This window comes from Myotis yumanensis, unplaced genomic scaffold (genome assembly GCF_028538775.1).
Source record: "Myotis yumanensis isolate MYYU_CA2020_CCGP unplaced genomic scaffold, mMyoYum1.0.hap1 SCAF_2, whole genome shotgun sequence".
Classification (NCBI taxonomy): Eukaryota; Metazoa; Chordata; class Mammalia; order Chiroptera; family Vespertilionidae; genus Myotis; species Myotis yumanensis.
The window spans coordinates 2,217,005-2,224,493 of NW_027223753.1; the positions used below are offsets into that span (position 1 = coordinate 2,217,005).

Consider the following 7,489-nt stretch of genomic DNA (forward strand, 5'->3'; position numbering starts at 1 on the left):
TTTATGGAATTTAACTGTAATTATAATTCATTCGCCTCCCTTCCCTGCGCCCGCCCGGAGCCGACTCCTCTCGGGAATGTCCGGCGTGTGCGGCCCGGCCCCGATGGCTGCTCTGATGGCAGCGTGTGCGCACCTCCCTCGCCTGTGATCTCAGGGGATGTTTGAGGTCCAGGGGAGGCCGGTGGGCTTTGTTCCCTTTGGAGCTGGGATTAGAAAAGACTGCGGAGGTGGAGGGCTGCCAGCTGCTGTTGCCATGGACACGGATGGCTGAGGGGATCTGAAAACCATCAGCTAGTCTGTGAGCCACTGGGAGAAGCCGGGGCCTCCATTCTCAGGGGTGCTGTGGGAAGCCTGGGAGATGCCGGGGGGGCGGGCGGGGACAGGAACTGGGGTCCTAGGCAGGTTCAAGAAGGAGGCCAAAGGACCCGAGGGGGTGGGGCACCTCTCAGCCTGAGCCAGGACCCTGGCTCCCCCAGGCCCGTGATGGGTGGGTGTGTTCTACAGGGCGGGGGGCCGGGATGTCCTACTGTGGCTCCCAGGGCCGCAGTGCAGGTGGTGTGGCTTTGATGGGAGCTCCAGGAGCAAGAGGCAAGGATTCCCAAGGCTGCCTGAGTGCCGAGTGTGGAGGGGGCTGGTCCCCAAACACTTTATGTTGACGGGCGGGGGTGGGGGGGGTGGGGAGAGGGGGATTAATGGGAAAACAGCCTGGCTGTCTGCAGTGTGGCTGCTGCTTCCTGGTCACTCTTCTGAAGCCCAGAGGCCCTGCAGGAAGGGGTCACCTGCGGTCATTTAACCATCTGTCCCTGAGGTCACCGGGGGAAGTGGGCCCCAACCGTGGACAGCCCCGTCGTCCCGTATCACTGAGAAACAGAAACTCTTTTTTTTTTTTTTTTTAACATATCAGTTCTTTAATCGGGTTCTTACAAGAAATTCAGAACACCAGTTTGTGAGGATAAAGCCCATTGGTGAGAGCGAACAGAGAGCGGAGGTAGCCCTGGAGCTGAGGAACAGCTTTGATTTTTGGCAGAATTTGTGAGTCCACAGCTTTCTGGTCAACCTTGCGCTGATCTGTAATCTCATATTTCTCTTTCTCTGTGTCGAAGATCTCGCCCTCCTGGTGTCTGGGCTTGCGCAGCTTCTTCTTCTTGAAGTAAGCATCACTGAGATGTGTGGGGATTTTCACACCACGGATATCAATTCTGGTGGAGGTGGCGATGACAAATTTCTGGTGTGTTCTACGAAGAGGAACTCGATTGAGGGACAGAGGTCCAGTCACAAGTAGCAAGCCACTGCCCCGCTGCTTCAGGAAAACCACCCTCTTGCCTCTGTGGCGCCCAGTGAGGATGATCAGAATGGTCCCAGGAGGGATGCTGGCCCGCAGACTCCGCACATGCTCACTGAAGGGCTTCTTGCCGTGGCTCAGCAGCTTTCGAGGCACATCTTCAGTAGGATAATATCTAGGCATTTGGCGGAGTTTAACCACTCGGGTACCGCCATTCTTGTCGCCACCAACTGGTTTTGTGACAGTAGCAGGAACTTTCTCCTCCTTTTTCTTTTCAATCCTGGACTTAGGGGCTGAATACTTCCTCTTGTACATGGCCTTTCGTGAATACATCGCCGACCGGGAGTATCTGCCAATTCCTCTGACAAGGACGGGGTTTCGGCTGCAGTGGGGCTTCCCCTTCTTAGGGGCCTTAACCTTGCCGCCGGCATTGGCCTTCTTCTTGGCTTCAGGTTTCTTCTCCTTAGTGTCAGGCTTCTTCTCCTTAGTATCGGGCTTCTTCTCCTTAGCATCCGGCTTCTCGGTTTTCTTTGCACCCGCCATCTTGCAAGATGGGAAAGAGAACTAAGCAGAAACTCTTTTTTTTAAAAAAAAAGATACTTTATTGATTTCAGAGAGGAAGGGAGAGAGAGAGAGAAAAACATCAATGATGAGACAGAATCATGGGTCGGCTGCCTCCTGCACGCCCCCTACTGGGGATCAAGCCCACGACCTGGGCATGTGCCCTTGACCGGAATCCAACCCGGGACCCTTTAGTCCGCAGGCTGACGCTCTACCCACTGAGCCAAACTGGCCAGGGTGGAAATAGGAGCTCCTGACGAAGACAAGATTGGGCTTTTCCCTGGCGGGATGGGTGGAGAGGGGACTGTGGAAGGTGGGGAGGGTGAGCGGAGTGGGTGGGCCTGCGGCTGGCTCTGAGGTCAGGGGAGTCCGGCACCAGCTCTGGAATGAGGCCCGCAGCCTCCACCACCCTCACCTGGTCTCACACTCGGTGCCAGTCCTGGCCGGCCCAGACCCGATCTCGTCCAAGCCGGTGAGGAGTTCCCGTGTGCGGAGGGGCATTCGTGTAGCACAGGTGGGCCCCTGCCCTGCGGGCGCCGGGTGAGTCTGGCATGCGGAGCCGGTGGCGGGAGTGGGGTCTCTGAGGGTTTCCTACTGTAGCTGTGAAAGGAGTTACACTGCGGGGAGGGGCCGGCTCCCCTGGAACCTCTCGTACTGTTCCTGCAACTTCCTGTGAGCGTATAATGATGTCAAATGTAGATATAATCTAATAGTTTAACATTTAATACACCCTTTAGCATTTAATGCACTTTCTTAATTCAATTTAATTGATATTAAAACGAAATTGGATTTAATATAATAATAAATCCACGTAAATATAAATAGCAATAAACAAATGCTTGCAGGCGGCTTAAGCATTTAGATCGGGCACTGGTAAAGGTTTTAGATGATTTCCACCCCTAATTATAAAAAAATAAATAACAAAGGAAGCGCCAAATCGACCCGGCGATGGCGACTTTCCCCAGATGCTGAGAAGCGGGCCAGGTGCTGGGCGAGCTGGTGGCGTGGGAGGGGGAGGGCTCTGTGCCAGGGATGGGGAGCGGGTGGGGGGGTGTGTGTCGGGTGAGGCCGGGTGTCCATGACCCCCTCCCGCTGTCCTTGGACATGCGTCATCCTTTAGCTCTAAATTCGAGGGCCCCCAAGGCTTCCCCTTTGGGGGGTTCTGGGCCAGAGGCACCTTCAAGCCTCAGACACAGGACACGGCCACAGCCCCTGACCTTGCAGGGGGTGCCCTCCACCCGCCTCCTCTCCGTGAGAGCTCTCGTCCAGCCCCGAGGGAAACATAAGAGCTGGTTGGACGGCCGTTTTAATCAGCAGCGAAGCTGACTGTGGGCCGCCCGCGATGCAGCGCGGTATTTCATGGCTTGTTTTCCTTACAGCCATCCCGATGGGCACACAAAGTCACGGGACAGCCCGGTTCCTGCCACCTTTGGGCCCCATTTTAATTTTATTTTTAAAAAATATATTTTTATTGGTTTCAGAGAGGAAGGGAGAGGGATAGAGGATAGAAACATCAATGATGAGGGAGAATTATTGATCTGCTGCCTCCTGCACGCTGCCTCCTGGGGATCGAGCCCACAACCTGGGCATGTGCTCTTGACTGGAATCGAACCCGGGACCCTTTAGTCCACAGGCCGACGCTCTATTCACTGAGCCACACCGGCCAGGGCTGGGCCCCATTTTAGATGTCACAGCGCGACTCACTTGTTTTCAGAAATGCCGGCCCAGGGAGGGACGCGGCTGCCTTTAGGAGCCTATTCCAGGAGAAGGGATGTCTGCCCTGGGTCTTGAGGGGTGGAGAGCTGGGAGGGCTGAGAGGCAGGGATGCGCTCAGACAGCGGAGCCCGGCTCAGCCCTCATCGGTGACCTTGTTGGTGCCTCCTCACCCTCCTGGGCCATGATGGACATGGTGATTGACAGCTGCCTTCGGGGTCCCTGCCCCTGCCCCTGCCCCTGGAGAGGGCGTCCAGAAGGAGGGAGAGCAGTTTTCCTGGTGATGAGGCCGCCTGCAGGGCGCTTGAAGGTTTGGGGTGAATGAGGGTCCACCCCCTGGGAGCCCCTGTGACTCTGGGACTTGCTTTGTCTTCAGGAAAGCGGGCGAGTGGCCGTTGGCCCAGCAGAGTTGGTCCTACTGTGTGCTATACTGTCAGATCTGGAAGGAAACGAGCCTGTGCGGTTGGCTTTGAGTCAAGCAGGAAGGAGCCCTCGGGGCCTGCGGGGACAGCTGCCTGTCTCTAGCTCTCATCCAACCAGAGCGCAGCACAGGGCTGCAGGCTGGACGATGGACAGCTCGGCTGTGTGAGGAATCGTGGGGCCTGGGGCGGCTCCAGAGGATTACAGAGAAGAAACCGTTCCAATTTCAACATTGGGAGAAAAGCAGGTTCTAGAAACTCAACAGGCCGGAAAGCATTTGAGCCTGAGTGCCTGAATCTGGCTGCTCGGTCTCACCCTGTTCCATACTGGTCGGTCCTACTGTGTTCCACACTGGTGGGTCCCAATCTGCTCCATTCTGGTCCATCTCACTGTGTTCCATACTGGGGGGTCCTACTGTGTTCCAAACTAGTCAGTCCCACTGTGCTCCATACTAGTTGGTCTCACTGTGTTCCAAATTGGTGGGTCCTACTGTGCTCCATACTGGTCGGTCCCACTGTGCTCCATACTGTTTGGTCCTACTGTGTACTATACTTGTCAGTTTCAATGTGTTCCATACTGGTTGGTCCCACTGTGTTCCAAACTGGTGGGTCCTACTGTGCTCCATACTGGTCGGTCCCACTGTGCTCCATACTGTTTGGTCCTACTGTGTGCTATACTGGTCAGTCTCACTGTGTTCCATACTGGTTGGTCCTACTATGCTTCATCCTGGTCAGTCCTACCATGTTCCATACTGGTCAGTCCTACTGTGTTCCAAACTGGTCAGTTCTACTGTGTTCCATACTGGTTGGTCCTACTGTGTTCCATACTGGTCAGTCCTACTGTGTTCTATACTGGTCGGTCCTACCATGTTCCAAACTGGTCAGTCCTACTGTGTTCCATACTGGTCGGTCCTACCATGTTCCAAACTGTTCAGTCCTACTGTGCTCTATACTGGTCGGTCCTACAGTGTTCCAAACTGGTCGGTCTCATTGTGTTCCCTGTTGGGTTGGAGATATTAGTATTTGCGATGCCTTGAGGGTCTGGGACACTTCACACCATCGTTTACACATCTAACAGGCCCTGAAGAGGCTGGACAGCAAGCAATGTTCACCCTGGGAAAGCAAAGGTGGGGAGCGGGTGCCTCTGAATGTTGGAGGTGAAGATGGGAAATAGCTGGTTCTCTTTGTGACATCAGTGCAGGACTAAGGTGTCAGAGAAATTGGTTTTCTTCTGATAAAAGGCGGGTGCGCCTCAAAGTGGGAGGTATTCAGAGAGGGAACGGGCCGCCCCGCAGGGCAGAGAGCAGCCCGGCTCCTGGTGTCTGGGGGAGGCTGGCCTGCTCCTGGGTGTCCCGGGGGAGGCTGGCCGGACGTGCTGAGACTCGGTGGATGCTGGATGGGGCCGAGGGGTTTGTGTTAAACGGTGCCCAAGCCACACAGGAAGGTCTGAGGTGGAGGGGAGCTGGCACCGAGATTCCCTTTCATGCTCGGTAAGGGCAGCCACTAGCGTTTTCCCAGCGAGAGCCCAGTACGTGACCCAGTTCCCGCCTGTGCCGTCCGGTCGCTGTGTCCTGTCGCGTTGCATTGGGGCTGCAAAGGGCGATCACGTGGTGATGAAACAGCAGTTAGCCAGGTGCTCTCTCCCTAGGGACCAGGCTCCGCCCTCTGCAGAGCTAACATCCCATCTAGACTCACAACCCCTGCCTTCATAGGCGGGGGGCGGGGGGGGGGGGGTGGGATTCCTCTGAGAAGAGCTATTCACGCTCTGTTTTCAGCACCGAATTCACCACTTTGTAAAGTTCAGCGAGTCCAGAAGCCACGCTGAGAATCCTGTCTTGGATCCTGGGTGCATTTTGTCCCCACCTGTCTGCCAGGGGGACTGAGCGAGGGAGAAAGGGGTGGGGTCCAAGTCACTCCATCCCCCCCCACAAGGTGGGTCAGCGGCCTGTGCTGTGTGTGAAAGACATCACGTCCGTGAGTTTGATCACCTAGTGAGGGAAGCGGGTCTGTGCTGTTCCGTGATGGGGTGACCACTCAGGAAGGCCCAGACCCTCAGGCGGAGGCAGAGTGGGGGAAGCAGGAGCCCTGGCCACTGGAAGCAGCCGCTGGTCCGGTCCCCACTCTCCGTGGCAGGGGCGTGTGACCTCTGGCTCCCGGCCCCGCGCACCTGCCTGTCATCGCACCTGCCTGTCATCGCTGCTGCCTCCAGCACATTCCGTTCTCTGCAGGGGCCGCCCTGCTGCTCAGCTGCCTCGGCCACCTCTTTTGTTCTCAGTGCTTTGCTTTCGCTGTCTATGTGGGCAGCAGGATTCTCCACAGCCTTTGATGAGAGCAGAAGAGAGAGGCGCCAATTAAATAAGATAGAGATTCTCTTGTCCAACCTCCTACCTCCTACCTCCGACTCTGGAATCAACAAATTTGTTGCTTACCCTGGCTGGTTGAGCCTTGATCGTGAGCCAAGAGGTCACTGGCTGGGTTCCTGCTCAGGGCACAGGCCCGGGTTGTGGACTTGATCCCCCGTAGGGATGTGCAGGAGGCAGCTGGTCAATGTTTCTATCTCTATCCCTCTCCCTTCCTCTCTCTTTAAAATAAAACAAAAACATAACAAAACCAAATTCGTTGCTTTATAAAGCTTTCCTAACATGCAGGGAGATTAAAAATATTTGCAGACTCCGAGTGTGAGATCTGAAAGGGTGTCTGTGTTGGCTTTGCAAAAATGCCTAGTTAAAATGACACAGTTTCTTTCTCAATTGAAGCCTAGATGAGTGACTTGTAGACATTTGAAAAACAACGATATTCCTTTTTTTTTTCTAAACAAAAATGTTCATGGAATCACAATATATAAAACAGGCAAAAATGACTTATTCTGACCGAGCAGGGGCGAGGTCCAGGTACCCACCCCTGGGCATTCAGGGCAGCGCCTGAGACAGAACTGGAAGCCCGCCACTCCGCATCCAGGGGAGCAATGCGTGGGACTTGTTCCAGGCAGGGGCCTTCCGGCGGCTCTGGACTTCCCATCAGAGTTTACAGCCCAATCTATTCATTTAACAAACAGTTATTGGCTGCCCACCATATGTCAGGGTTTGTTAGGTATTTGGAATACTTCAGTGGATGCGAAAAACAAGGTCCTGCTTTATAGGGCTCGGCGGTTAGCGAGTGACACAGGCATTTTGTGGTGAGTGCTGTGCAGGAATAAACAGCCTGACATGGCTGAGCAGCAGGGGAGGGGCTGCTTTAGGCGGGCGGCCCTCACCGACGTGCAGGTGTGAACTGGACGGGGGCTTCTCCCCCAGGCTCACCTGTTTTCCCGAGCCAAGACGTCATCTAGGCTAAAGGGAATCCCAGCACTGCCTGAGAGGAGGCCCTCAAAGGGGTCCTGTCCAAAAACTCCTGGCCAGATGCACGCCCCAAAGATGCAAGGTGCAGGTGAGTTTGGGAGCAGAGAGACCGTCTGGCAAGGATGGATAAAGGAGTGGGAATGGGTGAACCATCAGCCTTTTCTTTCTTTTTAAAA

General features: G+C 55.2%; 1 pseudogene; it reads right to left on the minus strand.

The window, feature by feature from the left end:
* Positions 1-877: 877 nt before the first annotated feature.
* Positions 878-1,830, minus strand: LOC139001599 (large ribosomal subunit protein eL6 pseudogene; annotated as a pseudogene).
* Positions 1,831-7,489: the final 5,659 nt, after the last annotated feature.